The sequence below is a fragment of the Panulirus ornatus genome, chromosome 41 (genome assembly GCF_036320965.1).
Source record: "Panulirus ornatus isolate Po-2019 chromosome 41, ASM3632096v1, whole genome shotgun sequence".
NCBI classification, from domain to species: domain Eukaryota; kingdom Metazoa; phylum Arthropoda; class Malacostraca; order Decapoda; family Palinuridae; genus Panulirus; species Panulirus ornatus.
The window spans coordinates 5,391,522-5,411,479 of NC_092264.1; the positions used below are offsets into that span (position 1 = coordinate 5,391,522).

General features: G+C 45.2%; 1 protein-coding gene across 7 annotated transcripts in view; it reads left to right on the top strand.

Moving 5' to 3' along the window:
- The window catches only part of LOC139761635 (innexin shaking-B-like), a 637,836-nt gene that overhangs the window by 574,569 nt on the left and 43,309 nt on the right, over window positions 1-19,958 (top strand). For 4 of the 7 annotated variants that reach the window (XM_071685920.1, XM_071685918.1, XM_071685921.1 and 1 more), the window contains exon 4: window positions 17,360-17,482. The exons of the other annotated variants lie outside the window; for them this stretch is intronic. The gene's annotated coding sequence lies outside the window, so the exon portion shown is untranslated. The remainder of the gene's footprint in view (window positions 1-17,359; window positions 17,483-19,958) is intronic. 7 annotated transcript variants of the gene reach the window in all.

The window sequence follows — 19,958 nt, forward strand, 5'->3', positions numbered from 1 at the left end:
CTTGAGCTAGACAGTCCTGCCCTTGAGTAAGACTGTGTCGTCCTTGAGTAAGACGGTGTCGCCCTTGAGCAAGACAATGTCGCCCTTGAGCAGGACGGCCTTATAGGGATGACAGCCTCACTTTTGACCTATTCCATAAGGGTCAGTCGGGTGAAAGATGAGGCCATACCCAAGGGTCGTAAAAGACGTGCTCAAGGGTCGGAAAAATCGTTGCTCAAGGGTCGTACCGATATGCTCCATCCATAGGTTAACGAAGGCGTTGTAGGTCTGAAGGCGTCCCAATTATAGGAGCGGAAGGACACGCACTACTGTGACCTGGTCGTCATTACTGATGCGATCATTAAGGCGGGCCGGAGAGAGAGAACGTTTCATTATCCTGTTGTGATTGTTACTGTGGTGGAGCTGGACCTGTGGAGATTAATTGATGTTTCTGTAATGGTGATCGGGCCTAGAGAGGCCTGGGGAGGTTGTTGTGTTGGCTGGCAGGTCTGGAGAGGTTTTTGTGATGGGTGGCAGGTCTGGAGAGGTTGTTGTGATGGGAGGCAGGCCTGGAGAGGGTATTATTATCACTGTAACGGTAACAAGCTGGTAAAATTGTTGTTATGAAATGCCAAACGAATCTGTTTGACCTCTCTCTTTCCCATGTAACGCTGGGGCGGCAACCCACAGTTGTAATGAAGGGAGAGAGAGAGAGAGAGAGAGAGAGAGAGAGAGAGAGAGAGAGAGAGAGAGAGAGAGAGAGAGAGAGAGAGAGAGAGAGAGAGAGAGAGAGAATAAACAAGGGTTAAAGTGGCTTTGGGCTGCGTAGCCACATTATTGGGTATGTCTAGCGTAGCAACACACACACACACACACACACACACACACACACACACACACACACACACACACACACACACACACACACACACACCACACTACACATTGCCAGCCTCCCCAACACTCCTCCAGCTGTTCCAGTCCACAAACATCCAGGTACCCAATCCCTCTGAGGCAGTTACGTGTAGGGGGAAGGGAGCCAGAGAGAGAGAGAGAGAGAGAGAGAGAGAGAGAGCGTGCTGGGTGTAACAAGACGAATGTACGATAAATGGAGCGTGTGAGAACTGCGGGGGGAGGCGAGGAGAGTGTAAAGTATAACGGATTTGATCTAGACGTAGAGAGGTGGAGTCCCGGTAGATATGATCATATTCGAGAGAGAGAGAGAGAGAGAGACGCACACACCACACACACACACACACACACACACACACACACACACACACACACTGCTCTAGCCTCTTCGTCCTTTTCCTTGGTTGAGACAGGGTGAGTGATTGTCTCCGCCAGGAACACAGGAGGGTGAGTGACCTGGTCGAGGAGGAGAGTAGGTCCGCCCGCCTGGAGGAGTAGTCGTGGGTGAGAAGAATAGGCCTGGGTGAGCGGGAGAGTGGGCCTGGGTGAGCGAGGCGGGGGAGAGCGGGAGAGTCGGCCAGGGTGAGCGAGGCGGGGGAGGCCTGGGTGAGCGGGAGAGTGAGCCTGGGTGAGCGAGGTGGGGGAGAGCGGGAGAGTGGGCCTCGGTGAGGGAGGCCAGGGTGAGCGGGAGAGTGGGCCTGGGTGAGCGAGGCGGGGGAGGCCTGGGTGAGCGGGAGAGTGGGCCTGGGTGAGCGAGGCAGGTGAGTGGGAGAGTGGGCCTGGGTGAGCGAGGCGGGGGAGGCCTGGGTGAGCGGGAGAGTGGGCCTGGGTGAGCGAGGCGGGGGAGCGGGAGAGTGGGCCTGGATGAGCGAGGCGGGGAGGCCTGGGTGAGCGAGGCGGGGGAGGCCTGGGTGAGCGGGAGAGTGGGCCTGGGTGAGCGAGGCGGGTGGAGCCTTAAAATGGGTTTAGGGACATATTTCAAGACGGTCGTCGTCCGTGCCCGGGAGAAACCCGTGGTATGGTTCCCGTGGGGGAGAGGTCTTCGCAGCTGCGGAAAATATAACTAATTAGCGACGGCTGCGGTGCGATAATTGACCTTGATCACCTCTTCCCTTATCACCTCCTCCTCCTCCTCCTGCTCACTTGTGGCCTTTCTCCATCACTTCCTACCCCTGTCTCTCCTTCCCCTTAGTGTGAGACTCCGCGGACTGCTTACCTCTCTCTCTCTCTCACTCTAATTGTTCTTCATATCTTCCTCCTCCAGCCTCTCACATCTCTCCCTCCTTCTCTAACACTCCCTCTACCTCTCACTGCTGGGGGTTTACCTCTCTCCTTCACTGCATCTCCCTCCCACCTCATCTTACTCTTCCTCATCATAACGTACGTTACCCCTCATAGTATTTCATTTCCCCTTATTTCCCCTACAGTACCCACATCCTCACCAACCACTTTAAGTATCCCCTTTCACACACACACACACACACACACACACACACACACACACACACACACACACACACATAATATTCCCCTTCTCGTAGGTTTTTTTTCTTTCTTTTTCTGTCTACGCCTGTGACGTCTGCGTCCAGCATACTGATTAAGTCGTAAGCCAAAGCATAAGAAATGTCAGTTTGTCGCCGGGAAAGAATATTAAAACAAGAGTAAATATGCGAGCCTTAGCGCGGGCCACTTAATGCTCAGCCAGGCTCCACCTAACAACGTTTTTTTTTTTCCCCACGCTTGGTTCTCACGTGACCAATTAACGCCCGGGAGAAACGTTCCTGCCAGCGTAACGTGAAATATTCAAACGTTCGCAGGAGACTCCTGAAGTTTGCTTCAGAGAGGAGGCTTAGGCACGGCGTTACCTCTGGACAGAGAGGAGAAGTATACATTTCAGATAAGTGTGAATAGAAAGTCGTGACTGCAAAATGCCGGGAACACAGAATATGCAAAGTGCGAATTTCCTTCGACTGTGTTTGGGATCGGTGATACACAAGCAGGCATAATCCCATGAACAGGCGAAAATGCTGAATGTTACAATGCTTGGAGGCTCAGTCCCCTGCTGCATTTGTGTCTATATACAGCCCCTCCTTGCACATGCATCTGACATGAGCATTTGTGATGTATTCGTGAGCTATCTCGAAGGGTTTCAGGGAGTTATTCGAACCGGTACATAAGCAAAGTGTTTGAAAATCAAACTCGCCTCTGTTTCAGTGGAGCCAGGCAGCTGAATGTCATAGATTTATTCCTTGAACGCGACGGTACGACATATGAATACGATGGTACGACCCATAGGGATTATGATAAGCCTATGCCATCGAACTCACAAGTTATATCATCGTACTCAAGAGATTAACGAAACGTATAAATGATGCACACGAGGTTCGCTTCGTTCGACTAAATTTGAAATGAGATACATTATCATTGTATTTCATGATATAATATGGCTGATTCAGGGATCGAACCATCGTCTACAAGTTGTCTACACTGTGTACGACTTGTTTCCAGAACCACTGTGACTTTCTTCCAGCTAAGGAGGAGAAAAGAAAATATACCTTCAGATGGAAAATCCAGTTCAGCCATGTCTTTTTTTCTCTCTCTCTCCTGGAGGATCCTGTGGATCCAGAGGAAAGTTTCTCCTCGTATCGAGTCTAGTGAGGATAAGGACGGATGAATGTGCGAGTGTAGTGAGGGGTCGGAGGGTGCGCTGGTGACGACACATTAAACAGAGGGGAGTGATCGCTGGGTGACGTGAGCCTGTGGCACGGAGCGGAGGAGAGCGGGCCCACCCTTGCTGCGGTGGTACGTGGGCTGAGGCACCACGAGTGGGAGGTGCCCGGCAGCGTCACAGACTGTGTGTGTGTGTGTGTGTGTGTGTGTGTGTGTGTGTGTGGGAAGGACATCCACACCGAGAGGGAAGGAAAGAGAAAGAGCCATGGAAAAAGGGGAGAAGAGGGAGAGACATAGAGTGTAACAGAAAGAGGTGGAGAGAGAAAGAAAGAGAGAAATAATGGAACGAACGTGAATGGCAGAATAAAACTGAAGACATGGATAATTGGGGTTGTTTTCGTCGCATGCGCACAGCACTTCAGCAGACGTGTAGTTGATGCTGACGGGGGGATGGTGGAAAGGAAGGAGTCAAATCAAATGCTGTTTTTACCACAATGTTCTTGGCGTGTATTTATGTACACATCCGAGGAAGATTATACGTAGAGCTTTATACCTTACCGTCGGGGTCAGATATGACCACTGTATTGACGGTGATCACTGAGGAGGGAAGAGTTCTCCAGACGCATGGTGGTAGTGCAGGACCCATGGCCACTATGTGTCAAGGTTCGGTGCCACTGGATGGTGCCAGAAAGGGGGCCAGCCAGCTAGCTTGCCCCCCCCTGCACACCCTTCCTCTTCCTTGGAAAAAAGATTTGCAAGTCAGGCACGTTTGTCGCGCCTTCCTCCTCTGTATATACAGTGACCTCAAAGGCTTTATTCATCACTGTTGTCGAAGCTTTGTTGTCGTAAACGAGGGGGGCCCCATTTCCATCCACTTCAGAAGGTGGCCTTCGACGAGGTGAACGACCCCAGTAAGATATTTCTTGGGCAATGTAAGATATAAGAACTCGTGAGCATAATTGTTATCTACTTTGAAGTCACGCTTGATAAAATTATCGCTAACTTGTGGACGGAAATTGTTGTATATATATATATATATATATATATATATATATATATATATATATATATATACATATATACATATATATATATATATATATATATATATATATATATATATATATATATATATATATATTTGTATAAGTTTTCCTCCGCTGTTTATTTCCCAGGTAGAGTGAATATTCATATTTGAATATTCATATAAGATCCATGATATGACGTTTTACGGAATGTTTGAACAGGTCTTGGGCGTCTACGTTGGTGACGGAGACACGCATGCTTAAGCGTCTACGTTGGTGACGGAGACACGCATGCTTAAGGAAATGGATCTCGTGGAGGCTCACACGGTCGCGCAATTAATTGAGTATCCCACTAACTGTCCCAGGTAGAATTTACTACAGACCGGTCGGTTGAAATTCGCAGGGAGAGCGCCTGTCTCGCAAGGCCCTTAAGTCACGCATGTGGTGTTCTGGAGTTTGTGCGTCGAATGAGTCTTGAAAATAATCGACACAGGATGAGAGAGAGAGAGAGAGAGAGAGAGAGAGAGAGAGAGTAACCCGGGGAAAATGATTTTCTAGACACCTTACAGCTTGCTTGTAGCTGGTTGTGATTTAATCATTCAAAATGCATGACTGTTATGATGGAAAGTTTACCAATTTCGTCTTTTCATTTATGGCTCAAGAGACGACTTGTGATATTTGATGCTTGACAAGTTGGTTGCGTCTGTCTTAACTTGACAGGACCTACTGAGGCACTTTTAAGTCCACGGAACTTGGGGAAGTAGTGGTACTGACCGACTTTAAGACCATGTTTGTAACGGTGGTTTTGTGTGGTATGAGGTGGGGAGATGTGGGGGTTTGGGGATGAGGGTAAGAAGACAGTACAGAGGCCCACACTCGTCCTTCCCCTCTCTCACTTTACTCCCGAGGCTGCCACTTTTTCTCCCCGCTCCTTTTCCTTCCCCTACCATCAACCCTTCCGTGGGGTGAGCGCCTGCGTTTCTGTCCCTGCCTAATTGGCAGATTTTCCTCGCCGAGATTCAAAGGTAGGAAGGTATGTTAGGTACTCTCTCTCTCTCTCTCTCTCTCTCTCTCTCTCTCTCTCTCTCTCTCTCTCTCTCTCTCTCTCTCTCTCTCTCTCAGAATACCGCGTCCGGAGATGAACCCGGAGGATGTGGTCGCTGTAGCTTCAAGCTCACCTCGAGGCAGCGTCGCGTAGGAAGAATTAAGATTTTCCTCGAAATATCCGGGCGATGTGGGGACGAGAGAGGGAGGGAGGGAGGTGGCTCTTACGGGATGAGGCAAATGAAGCCATATTGGCTCTTCGCTCACGTTACTTCATTTATTTGCTGGGGTAATTATTTTGCAAGAGAGAGAGAGAGGGGGGGGTGAGTGAGGGAGAGAAAGAGAGCGCGCGTGTGAGCGAGAGAGAGAGAGAGAGAGAGAGAGAGAGAGAGAGAGAGAGAGAGAGAGAGAGAGAGAGAGGAGCACATTTTCAGTCTCGAGTTGGTGGGATGAGCGGCGATGATGGGACGAAACTTATTTCCCAAGAGACCCATTTTTAGGGACCTTCCTCCTGAACCTAACCTCACCAATCTTGCTGTCTTTTCTTCCCCCCTTCCTCTCTCTCTCTCTCTCTCTCTCTCTCTCTCTCTCTCTCTCTCTCTCTCTCTCTCTCTCTCTCTCTCTCTCTCTCACTTTTCACACTGTGTCAAGGAGACACATAAGTATAGGAAAGGTGAGAGTTTCAGTGAAATTTCAGTGAGCGTTTTGCTAGATGTTTGTAATGGTGGTTTTGTGGGGTAGGGAGATGTTGGGGTGTGGGGATGAGGTTGGGAGAAAGATACTCAGGCCTATTGATGACTAACCCCCCCCCCCCCCCACCCCACCTCACTTCACCTCACCTTACCTCACCAAGTCCCGCCGCCGCCCGTACCTCCTACCACTCGGGGGAGGTTCCAACCCAAATCTCCATCAACCAAATTCTCCTCCGTTCCGAGCCTTCTCCTGCACAGGTTTTCCTCGAGTCCTCGCCATCCCAACCTGCTCTTGAACTATGTGTTCCTCCATCTAAGTCATCCTCTACGCAAGTCATCCTGAACCCCAAGTCATCCTCCACCTTTAGGTGGCTGGCAACATGTGTCACCCTTGACCCATGTCAGCCTCTCCACCACCCACCTCCATGGCCAGCTCCAGGGAACAGAAGGACTCCCAGAGTCTTGCTCCCTCCCTCCCACTGAATACCCATCTCTCAAAGCTTGATCCATTTCGTGTGTCTTTGTTGTATCCGCTGCATCATGATGCCTCCTGCCTTTCGCAACTTTATATCCTAAGAAGTTTGAGTCGCCTGTATGTGCATTTCGCAGGCGTTGTTATATATATCTTCTTAGAGACACGATTGACCTTACCTCTCCTACCTTACGTAATCCAACTTAGGTATCCATTTTTTATACGCAGGGAAGTGGAATGTACTTCATCTCCCTCCTATCCATTCTCCCCGAGGGAGTGTTGCACTTCCGTATCCTTTCTGTATCTTCTCAGAGACATGGTCCATCTCTCTCTCTCTCTCTCTCTCTCTCTCTCTCTCTCTCTCTCTCTCTCTCTCTCTCTCTCTCTCTCTCTCTCTCTCTCTCTCTCTCTCTCTCTCTCTCTCTCTCTCTCTCTCTCTCTCATCTCTCATCCACTGTGAGACCTGATCCACTCAGGCTTTCATTGGTGCTGGAGCGTGATACACTCTCGTGCTAATAAGCCAATCCCACCTACATGTTCTTGAAACCACACGAAGCTCATCTTTTAAAAAGGAGGCGTTAGTAAGACCACTACCATGGGAAATGTTGCAAACAGAACGCTACGTTTGGGTGTAAATGTGAAAAATATCTTTGCATACACCGTACGTCCAGCATTTTGTTACTCTCGGGCCAGCTGCTTCTCTGAGCTGAATGTTGTCGTCATTCGCTGGAAATGTTGGAGGCCGAAGGCAGACCAGAGCTTCGTCAGTAGCACGATCAGCGACAGTGTTCTCACGTGGCTTGGTTTTGTGGAGGTTTCCTCTGCTTTGTGCAGCATCTCTGTGGCAGTCGCATCTCTGTACCTCTTCTTTCTGTCTGATGCGAAAGAAGAAACACCTCGGAGATGGTTCGTGTTATGGGTTACCGGTGCAGAGGGGACTGGCTTGAAGCAGTGTATCGTCTTTATACATCAGGCAGCTCACGCCTTCCCTTCCCCAAGTATTCCGTGGGAAACAAGGACGTCCACTCTCCTTTGGGATGTGGTAGCGTCTGCCGTCCAGTTTGTTGGAGAGGTGTAGGTGTGAGAAGCCCCAGCTTCGTCTGTCTAGGGACGTGATGAGGGTAATCTGATCTTACCGTGTGTGAGGATAATAAAGTTAGGAGAGTGGGGGGAAAGCGCAGGATTCTGGAACAGGAGCAAGGAATGATGAGAGGGGAAGGAAAGATGGCTATAAAGAGAAGTGTGGATGGAGGACACAGGGGGAAAGAGGTTAATATGGTGCAGGGAGGTGAAGACAGACGAGGTGGACGGAGTGAGGAGATTAAGGGCATTTCAGCTACATGTTCGTGTCAAGAGCTGACAGCCCATAACATAGCCTTAGTTACCAGTTTACCTAAAGTGTGTTTGAGGGACAGAGATGTCATCTTCAACACCATTCCCATCTTCGATTGAAGTCCATGCAGCCTCTCTTATCAGTCATATATATATATATATATATATATCGTCAATTTGCGTCCAGTGTGAGTAGGGAAACGAAAGTCAGAAACTTCTGAAGTGTTTCAGTGTTACTGAAATCGCTGAGGTTGAGTTATGGGGTGATTTTAAATCTCCGCTGAGCATTTCATCTTCGTATACAAAGCGCCTTCAGGAACAACAGTCGTTCTCCAGGTATTTTTCCATGGAAATACCCGAGCCTTCAGGTTTTCACAAACCCCTGATCTCCAGCACCTACAAGACGATCGTGCCACCTGACATCGCATGCATATCTCTCATTTCTGACCTTTTGATTTGATCATTTTCCTTTCTTACTTTCAGACGCACTGTCGTACTTCCGTCAGTGGCTTAACATTTTTATCTTACTTCAAACCACACTTGTTCCTCCTCTGTGATGTAAAGCTAAACCTCCTTACCTTAGCTTTAGCCAGTGACGCAAGACGGTGCCTTCCTGGAAGCCTTCTTGTTTACGTCTAGGTCGTGGTGATGACAGCTAGTCCTTGCAAGCCGCCCCCTCCTCGGCAAGGCTTCATACGTGCCACTCACACGCTATCTGCACGCCACTTGTGCATCTTGTCTAACGCGTCATTCACAGGGCTTCGTGCGTGCCACTAGCCACGTCACCTACGTGTCAAATGAAACGGCAGCACACGCCACATACCACTCAACGTACACACACACCACTTGGCACTGTAGTTGTTACACCATATTGGCATTGTCACTGTCTCTTGTCCAGGCATCGGTCTCACTCTACACAGCCTCTAGGTACACCCCTATCTGACTACTATTATACCCCATTCTGCCTTGAGGTATATCTCGTTCGTATTGGGAGGCCAGTTGATTATTTCCGATGGCCACACAAGCACACAGGGAGCCCGAGCACACACACTGGCATTTCGTGTCGAAGCTGTAGTGAAAAACCTGGCGATTTTACCGCAGTTCCGCTTAAAAAAAAAGGAAAACGTTGATGCAAAAGATCCATCAGTGACTCCCTGATGTAGGAATAGTCAGTTATGGAACTACTGCAAAAGAAAGCGAGTAACAGGACGGTGTACTCACCTAAGACGGAGAGGGGAAACACAAACATATGATGATGGTTCTGCCTCATTTAGCATTTGTCACGCGTCAGGTCCTGCCTGAGTGCCTTATTGCCGAGGGGAATCTTATCTCAGGTTGTCCATACAGTGGACTCACTGTTGAGATTCAACTGCGAGAGATGTCGTCGTTGATCTGTGTGTGTGTGTGTGTGTGTGTGTGTGTGTGTGTGTGTGTGTGTGTGTCCGACCTCCCCACAGGGTAGTGAATAGCCCAGATCTAACCAATGGGAGGAGGAGAATAATCTTCGATGCTCAATTTTGAGAGAGATTTTGGACAAAAGGAAGTGGCCTTTCCTCTCTGTCCTCGGGGCGTATCACTCGGGTATGTCACCATCAGGAACGTAGGGGAAGTGTGTCCTCAAATCGAACTTGAAGTGTAAACCGGAAACACCGTAAAGTTAAAGGAACTGGGAACAAAAAGTAAACCAAAAAAAAAATCACGTCATCATTTTAGGGATTTTATATCAGCATTTGAAGGAGAAGTTAACAAAGGAATGCACCAGCTGTGAAAACAAAAATAAACACGAAGGAATAAAGCTTGAAGGGGAGCATTTAGTAAAGAAAACGTACTGTGGAAGGGAAGGAAAGTGGCCCAGCGGAAGCGCCCCGAGGTATAAGAAATGTCACACAGGACGAAAAGCCTGACTCTCCTTGATGGTCCCTACTTGTCCCCTGGTGTTTAATCTTCATCAAAAGTAACTTCGTTTATTTTTTCCTTTCCTGGCATTTAAGGGGCTTGACCTCTTCAAAGACAAGTGGAATTGGTTCACAGTTGTTTTGTAGAGTCGAGGTCAGTGAGGGCACTGTCTCTACGATTTCAGTGACAAGGTTAAAGACTCGAATTCATTGTATTTATGAAGTTGACGATTTTGTTATTAGTCCCCCGTGAGACCGACAGTGTAGCCTTTGAGCATGACGGTGCCACGCTCAAGCATGACGCTGTCGGTGACACCATCATGTCTCAAGTGTCGTGCAAGTGTGTGTGTGTTCGAGGGTCGAACCCTGGTGCTTCACTGTTTCTGAGAGACTCGTGTAGCCGCGTCGTTCAAGGGGTTGAGACTCTTTTGTTCGGAAACCCCTACGTCTTGGGTTAAAAAGTCTCGGGTAGTTTTAGTGGGCTAGAATTATTCTGAATCTTAATTTGAATCAGATTTTTTCTGATTGCCCTCTTCAGAGTGTGGATGTCCCTCTGTGCTGATGTTCAGCAGGAGATGCATTGTGCGCGTCTGACAGGCTCAGTGGCTAAAACATAGTCTGCTTGAACGTCTGCATCCCTGGGTGCCTGCAAGGAGTAGGGCTCCGGCACTGACTTCCTGACTGCGTCAAGCATTTAGACCAAGATTTGCATAGATTGTTGAAGCATCCTGAATATCCTTCATCGTTTAATGCCTTTAAGGTGAATGTGTACACTCAGGTGCTTTTTTATGATGCGAGTCCCCTATCGTTGTGGGGCCCCAGATGTTCTGCTGGCTAGTGATACAAACTCTATTAGATATCGTAGTGTTTATGACGTCTACCACAATATCTCTTTTTTGAAAAGGGATTAATGTGGTGCACATTTCGGAGGGTTGGGTGATCACGCACCAGTACTCCCAAGGAATTTGTGAAGATTAATTCCATATTTACATCGAACTGGAAGCCCCAGATGTTGGTAGTAATGTGTGGTTCGCCACGTAGCTATTAACAGGGCTCACCACAGGGCGGAGGAAGAAATCATTTCGACGGTAAACCTGGTCTAATGGATGGCTGAGAGGGAGTCAGGTCCCGGACGGGCAAGAGGCTGGGCTAAACTGAGGATCGTTTAGCAGGCCGGGCTTGGGTTTAGCATCGAGACCTTGGAGGAGGTTAAGCTGGACTACGTACCCCTGGATATGCACATGCCTGCCTACTTGTCTGCACGTATAACCTGCGCACGTTTACTGACGCATGGAATGACGAGTGTGTCACTAGACAAGGAGGATACTTGGCTCACATAGACGCCGCAGTGAGGTCGTGGCAACCGGATTGCCACTCGCCTTTTTGCCATCCTTCCTCCCCCGTCCACTCCACCGCCTGCTCCCATCGCACAACCTGCACCCTCCCATCGTTCAAATCTGCGCTTACCCCCAGCCCGCTTCCTCCCTCATCATATAGAAAAAAAAAAATGTTAAATGTAGTCTCCGGGACACCACATCTGTGCTTCCCTACCAGCTGCATGGGACGGTCCTCACCTATGTGGTTGTCATTGTGTCCACCGAGAGAAAAATGATTTCAGGGAATATAAGTAAACTTAATATTAATTCATATTTACTCTTAGGTCGCATCTCACACCCCAGTCTTCTCACATATGAGCCTTAGAGAACCGCGAAGCCTTTTTAAAGAAAAGGATTCAACCCTATAGAACCGCGGAGCCTTTTTAAAGAAAAGGATTCAACCCTATGATGGTTCGCATCACCACCCTGATTTTCCTTGTTATCCCCACCCTTCTTCCAAAATAGGGCTTTGTCTTTCTTCTTCGTAGTTCATCATCGGTTCCGTGTTCCATTGGACTCGTCCTCACAGCACACGTAAGCGTAATAAGGATATCTTAACATCGTGTGAAGTGAGCAGGGTATGATCTACGAGACAGTGGGAAGTCTCTTAACATCGTGTGAAGTGAGCAGGGTATGATCTACGAGACAGTGGGAAGTCTCTTAACATCGTGTGAAGTGAGCAGGGTATGATCTACGAGACAGTCTGACTTGGCAACAGCCAGGCCTTTTCCATTAGCCCCCACTTGCATCAGACTTCGTCTACCCTTACACATCCTGAGATGTTATTTACCTGATGTCTTCCCTCTGTTTGAGCTGCTACCTGCATATATTTTTATTTTCCTTTGCAAAATAGGTTTCCTCCCGACTTCATTACCCATTGGGTTCTACTTTTTAATTCTATTGTTGGGCACCATTTAGACCTTATTTTTTTTTTTTATTATACTTTGTCGCTGTCTCCCGCGTTTGCGAGGTAGCGCAAGGAAACAGACGAAAGAAATGCCCCCCCCCCCCCCATACACATGTATATACATACGTCCACACACGCAAATATACATACCTACACAGCTTTCCATGGTTTACCCCAGACGCTTCACATGCCCTGCTTCCATCCACTGACAGCACGTCAACCCCGGTATACCACATCGCTCCAATTCACTCTATTCCTTGCCCTCCTTTCACCCTCCTGCATGTTCAGGCCCCGATCACACAAAATCTTTTTCACTCCATCTTTCCACCTCCAATTTGGTCTCCCTCTTCTCCTTGTTCCCTCCACCTCCGACACATATATCCTCTTGGTCAATCTTTCCTCACTCATCCTCTCCATGTGCCCAAACCACTTCAAAACACCCTCTTCTGCTGTCTCAACCACGCTCTTTTTATTTCCACACATCTCTCTTACCCTTACGTTACTCACTCGATCAAACCACCTCACACCACACATTGTCCTCAAACATCTCATTTCCAGCACCATTTAGACCTGTCACCATTATTAAAATGATTACCCTGGGATTGCCTTGCGAGCTGTAGCTTCGTCATTATTCTCTGTTAGCCAAAGGAATCATTTCAAGCATGATGAATTATTTTACATTATCATTTTGGTTAAAACATAATTATATTTTTCTCTTCTGAAAATAAATACCCTTCAGAACGTCACTTTAATGTTCATATTGTATATGACTCAGCATGTTTGGGTTGCGTTCCATCCTATAATTCGGAATTGAAATTATTATAGTTTTGAAATATTTGATGATTATTCATGTTTTGATTTTTCGGTATTTCTCGATCGAAAAAGCAGTAGGAAATATTTCACATTATCTATTCAAGTAAATACTGTAAGCTGCTGATTGATTTATTCGTAGTTTGTATCAAGAAAAAAATGGGGGGTAAATGAAAAAAAATTTGCCAATTTTCTTAGGTAGATTTCCTTAAAAATCTGAGTATAAGGATTAGTTTTCATGTAGAATAGGAATCTGGGGTTGAAGTAAGGGTGGCGTGGGTGGTGTTAATAATGCCTCTACATGAATCTATGAATTATTCGATTTTAATTATCTTTTCCCTCTTATTTAGTCATCATCTCTCGGCTTAGGGAAGATTTATCAGATATTTCTCCTCCTTATTTCATGTGTAGAAGCTCCCACACCCTATTAGATTTCCATTCTAAAACAAAGTTTTTTTTTTGGGGGGGGAGGGGATGGAGTATTAAAAAAAAAGAAATCCCATGACTTGTTAGCTGGGATTTTTGCTATTTTTTGAGATCACTACTTTGAAAACCAAAGTATTAGGGAATATTTCTCATGCTGAATAGCTTTTTAATGGATTAATGGAACAGAGAAGGGGGCCAGGTGAGGATATTCTGTCAAAGGTCCAGTCCTCTGTTCTTAGTCCTACCTCGCTAACCCGGGAAATGGTGAATAGTATGAAAAAAAAAAAAAAAAAAAAAATATATATATATATATATATATATATATATATATATTGTCTTGGACAATTGCATGTTTACCAAATAGCGTCCTAGCTTTTTGTCTCTTCGATGTTTATCAACAGACTCATATTTCTCTCTCCCTGATGATGTGATTATTACACGAAAGTGCACTTGGGAACTTATGATTTATTTTCCCCGTGGAGTCATAGGAATATATATATATATATATATATATATATATATATATATATATATATATATATATATATATATATATATCTTCTGAAACCACACTGCTCTTCCCCAATCTGATGCTCTGTACATGCCTTCACCCTCTCAGTCAATACCCTCCCATATAATTTCCCAGAAGTACTCAACAAACTTATACCTCTGTAATTTGAGCACTCACTTTTATCCCTTTGTACAATGGCTCTATGCAAGCATTTCACCGATCCCCAGGCGCCTCACCGTGAGTCATACATATATTATATAACCTTTCAAACCAATCAGCAATACAGTCACCCCCTTTTTTTTTAATAAATTCCACTGCAATACCATCCAAACTTGCTGCCTTGCTGGCTTTCATCTTCCGCAAAGCTTTTACTACCTCTTTTCTGTTTTACTAGATCATTCTTCCTAACCTTTTCACTTTGCACACCACCTTGACCAAAACACCCTATATCTGCCACTCTTATCATCAAACACATTCAACAAACGTTCAAAATACTCACTCCAGCTCCTTATCACATCACCACTACTCGTTATCACCTCCCATGACTTGTTAGCTGGGATGTAACCATTTGTTCCCTTGTCTTACGCACTTTATTTACCTCCCTCCAAAACATCTTTTTATTTTTATTTGGTAGAGGATATATATATATATATATATATATATATATATATATATATATATATATATATATATATATATATATATATATATACAGGGTGTTAAAAAACAATAGGTACAAAATTTGACAGTAGACAGGGGCACCCTAAGCAAACACTTTTTCAAGAATACCAAAAATTGCAAAACGAGTTAGTTTTCGAGATACTGAGCTTTAAAGTTTTAACTTTGGTATGTCTGAACTGTAAACTTTAAATGTAATATTACCTTTCAATCTGGCAACACTCGGTTGATTAAGGTGTGGCAACACTGGGTGTTTACGAATTAGTTCACCGTTGCACGTCGTGGTGACAACATGGCACATTTGTCTAATCAAGAAATCATTGCAGAAGATCCAAGAATGTTGTCTCGTGTCCTGCAGTCCTTTCAGAGTAGGTGTCAGGTCTGCATTGAAGCAGAAGGCAGACACTTTGAACAGCTATTGTAGATTGTGATCGATAATACATCTGTTTACACAATATATGTTTCATTTTTCACTATATCTGTTAAAAACGAAAATGCTTGTGAATAGGTGTCAAGTTAAAATTTTAAAGCTCAGTATCTCGAAAACTAACTAGTTTTGCAATTTTTGGTATTCGTGAAAAAGTGTTTGCTTTGGGTGTCCCTGTCTACTGTAAAATTTTGTACCTATCGTTTTTTATTTGCTTTGAAGAATGTATGTGAGAAATACTTAGAAAAGCAAATGGATCTGGAGTTGATAGAGATGCTCTGTGGAAGGTATTAAGAATATATGGTGTAGGAGGCAAGTTGTTAGAAGCAGTGAAAAGTTTTTATCGAGGATGTAAGGCATGTGTGCAAGTGGGAAGAAAGGAAAGTGATTGGTTCTCAGGGAATGTTGGTTTGCGGCAGGGGTGCGTGATGTCTCCATGGTTGTTTAATTTGTTTATGGATGGGGTTGTTAGGGAGGTGAATGCAAGAGTCTGTTGTGGATGAGAGAGCTTGGAAAGTGATTGGTTCTCAGTGAATGTTGGTTTGCGGCAGGGATGCATGATGTCTCCATGGTTGTTTGATTGTTTATGGATGGGGTTATTAGGGAGGTGAATGCAAGAGTTTTGGAAAGAGGGGCAAGTATGCAGTCTGTTGTAGATGAGAGAGCTTGGGAAGTGGATAAGTTGTTGTACGCTGATGATATAACGCTGGTGGCTGATTCAGGTGAGAAACTGCAGAAGATGGTGACTGACTTTGGTAAAGTTTTCGAAAGAAGAAATCTTAGAGTAAATGTGAATAAGAGCAAGGTTATTAGGTACAGTAGGGTTGAGGGACAAGTCAATTGGGAGGTAAGTTTGAATGGAGAAAATCTGGAGGAAGTGAAGTGTTTTAGATATCTGGGAGTGGATTTGGCACTTCTACCACTTCTGAAACAACACTGCTCTTTCCCAATCTGATGCTCTGCACATGCCTTTACTCTCTCAGTCAATACCCTCCTATATAATTTCCCAGGAATAGTCAGCAAACTGGTAGTGGATGGATGGAGTGAAAAAGATTTTGAGCGATTGGGGCCTAAACATACAGGAGGGTGAAAGGCGTGCAAGGAATAGAGTGAATTGGAACGTGGTATACCGGGGTTAATGTGCTGTCAATGGACTGAACCAGGGCATGTGAAGCGTCTTAGGTAAACCATGGAAAGGTCTGTGGGGCCTGGATGTGAAAAGGGAGCTGCGGTTTTCAGTGCATTAAACATGACAGCTAGAGACTGAGTGTGAACAAATGTGGCATTTTTTTGTCCTTCCCTGGCGCTACCTCGCTGGAGGAGGGGGGATGCTATTTCATGTGTGGCAGGTGGCGACAGGATGGGATGAAGGCAGCAAGTACATATGTATATGTCTGTGTATGTATATGTATATGTTGAAATTTATATGTATGTATATGTGCATGTGTGAGCATTTATGTAAATTCACATGTATGTGGGTGGTCTAGGCTATTCTTTCATCTCCTTGCGCTACCTCACTAACGCGGGAGACGGTGATTAAGTGTATAAAAAAAAAGGTGGCGTTAAGAACAGAGGCCTGAGCCTTCGAGGGAATATCCTCACTTGGCCCCCATCTCTGTTCCTTCTTTTGGAAAATTGAAAATGAGAGAGGAGGATTTCTAGCTCCCCACTCTCTCCCCCTTTAGTCGCCTTCTACGACACACAGTACATGGGAACTATTCTTCCTCCCCTATCCCCAGTACTGTATAAAAAGATGGATGGTTACCTTAGGAAGTTTAGTGGGAGCAGACAAAAGTTGGGAAATAAAAGGAAAAATACTATGGGAACAGTACTAAAAGTATTAGAAGATGGGGTGGGGAATGATATCTGAGGGAAAGCGTGGTCTAAGATTTTGTGCCTTACATCCATGATGGCTGAACTGTGAATGCAGCTATAGAACTACCAACTAAAAGAAAAATCATTCTGTAACACTAATCATACTTTTATGAACAACAAAGATCAATCAATCTATCACATACTTGTAGATATCATATTAAACCATAATATTTTTGATTACTGAAGATTTTTATATTTTGAAATACAGTGTCCATAAAAGACATTGTCTTCCCCACGTATAGTTTCCAAGGTAATACACAACCAAAAATCTACCGCAATGTACTTTACAGTATTTTGAGTGAATCATGTTCCTTCTTTACTATTTCAGGCTGTCACTTCATTTTGGAAATTTTGCTTCAAGCAATGTATTTCTTCCACCTGCACTTCATAATGTTGGGTCTTACCTTTCTAAGAAGAAAAAAGCCCAAATTCATGCATGGAAGCAAAACTTGTGAGTACATGTGAGATTTGTAGGCGTACTGGGTGCTCAGAACACATATTCAGGCAAATGCTTTCTGCAGCATTTCATCACTGGATTGCCAATTGCTCCAATTCACATGCCCTGATTCAATCCACTGACAGCACGTCAACCCCGGTATACCACATCAATCCAATTCACTCTATTCCTTGCCCGCCTTTCACCCTCCTGCATGTTCAGGCCCTGATCACACAAAATCTTTTTCACTCCATCTTTTCACCTCCAATTTGGTCTCCCACTTCTCCTCGTTCCCTCCACCTCCAACACATATATCCTCTTGGTCAATCTTTCCTCACTCATTCTCACCATGTGCCCAAACCATTTCAAAACACCCTCTTTTGCTCTCTCAACCACGCTCTTTTTATTTCCACACATCTCTCTTACATTACTTACATTACTTACTCGATCAAACCACCTCACACCACACATTGTCCTCAAACATCTCATTTCCAGCACATCCACCCTCTATCCATAGCCCACACCTCGCAACCATACAACATTGTTGGAACCACTATTCCTTCAAACATACCCATTTTTGCTTTCTGAGATAATGTTCTCGACTTCCACACATTCTTCAATACTCCCAGGATTTTCGCCCCCTCCCCCACCCTATGATTCACCTCCACTTCCATGGTTCCATCCGCTGCCAGATCCACTCCCAGATATCTAAAACACTTTACTTCCTCCAGTTTTTCTCCATTCAAACTTACCTCCCAATTGACTTGACCCTCAACCCTACTGTACCTAATAACCTTGCTCTTATTCACATTTACTCTTAACTCTCTTCTTTCAAACACTTTACCAAACTCAGTCACCAGCTTCTGCAGTTTCTCACATGAATCAGCCACCAGCGCTGTGTCATCAGCGAACAACAACTGCCTCACTCCCCAAGCTGTCTCATCCACAACAGACTTCATACTTGCCCCTCTTTCCAAAACTCTTGCATTCACCTCCCTAACAACCCCATCCATAAACAAATTAAACCATGGAGAAATCACACACCCCTGCCGCAAACCTACATTCACTGAGAACCAATCACTTTCCTCTCTTCCTACATGTACACATGCCTTACATCCTCGATAAAAACTTTTCACTGCTTCTAACAACTTGCCTCCCACACCATATATTCTTAATACCTTCCACAGAGCATCTCTATCAACCCTATCATATGCCTTCTCCAGATCAATAAATGCTACATACAAATCCATTTGCTTTTCTAAGTATTTCTCACATACATTCTTCAAAGCAAACACCTGATCCACACATCCTCTACCACTTGTGAAACCACACTGCTCTTCCCCAATCTGATGCTCTGTACATGCCTTCACCCTCTCAATCAGTACCCTCCCATACCCTCTCTAATTTGAGCACTCACTTTTATCCCCTTTGCCTTTGTACAATAGCACTATGCAAGCAAGCATTCCGCCAATCCCCAGGCACCTCACCGTGAGTCATACATATATTAAATAACCTTACCAACCAGTCAACAATACAGTCACCCCCTTTTTTAATAAATTCCACTGCAATACCATCCAAACCCACTGCATTCACCTCCCTAACAACCCTATCCATAAACAAATTAAACAACCATGGAGACATCACACACCCCTGCCGCAAACTTACATTCACTGAGAAACAATCACTTTACTCTCTTCCTACACGGACACATGCCTTACATCCTCGATAAAAACTTTTCACTGCTTCTAACATCTTGCCTCCCACACCATATATTCTTAATACCTTCCACAGAGCATCTCCATCAACTCTACCATATGCCTTCTTGAGATCCATAAAAGCTACATACAAATCCATTTCCTTTTCTAAGTATTTCTCACATCCATTCTTCAAAGCAAACACCTGATACACACATATCCTCTACCACTTCCCCAGTCTGATGCTCTGTACATGCCTTCACTCTCAATCAATACCCTCCCATATAATTTCCCAGGAATACTCAACAAACTTATACCTCTGTAATTTGAGCACTCAATCTTATCCCCCTTGCCTTTGTACAATGGCACTATGCAAGCATTCTGCCAATCCTCAGGCACCTCACCATGAGTCAGACATACATTAAATAACCTTATCAACCAGTCAGCAGTACAGTCACCCCTTTTTTTAATAAATTCCACTGCAGTACTATCCAAACCTGCTGCCTTGCCAGCTTTCATCTTCCGCAAAGATTTTACTACCTCTTCTCTGTTTACCAAATCATTCTCCCTAACCCTCTCACTTTGCACACTACCTCGACCAAAACACCCTATATCTGCCACTCTATCATCAAACACATTCAACAAACCTTCAAAATACTCACTCCCTCCTCACATCACCACTACTTGTTATCACCTCCCCATTAGCCCCCTTCACTGAAGTTCCCATTGATTCCCTTGTCTTACGCACTTTATTTACCTCCTTCCTAAACATCTGTTTATTCTCCCTAAAATTTAAT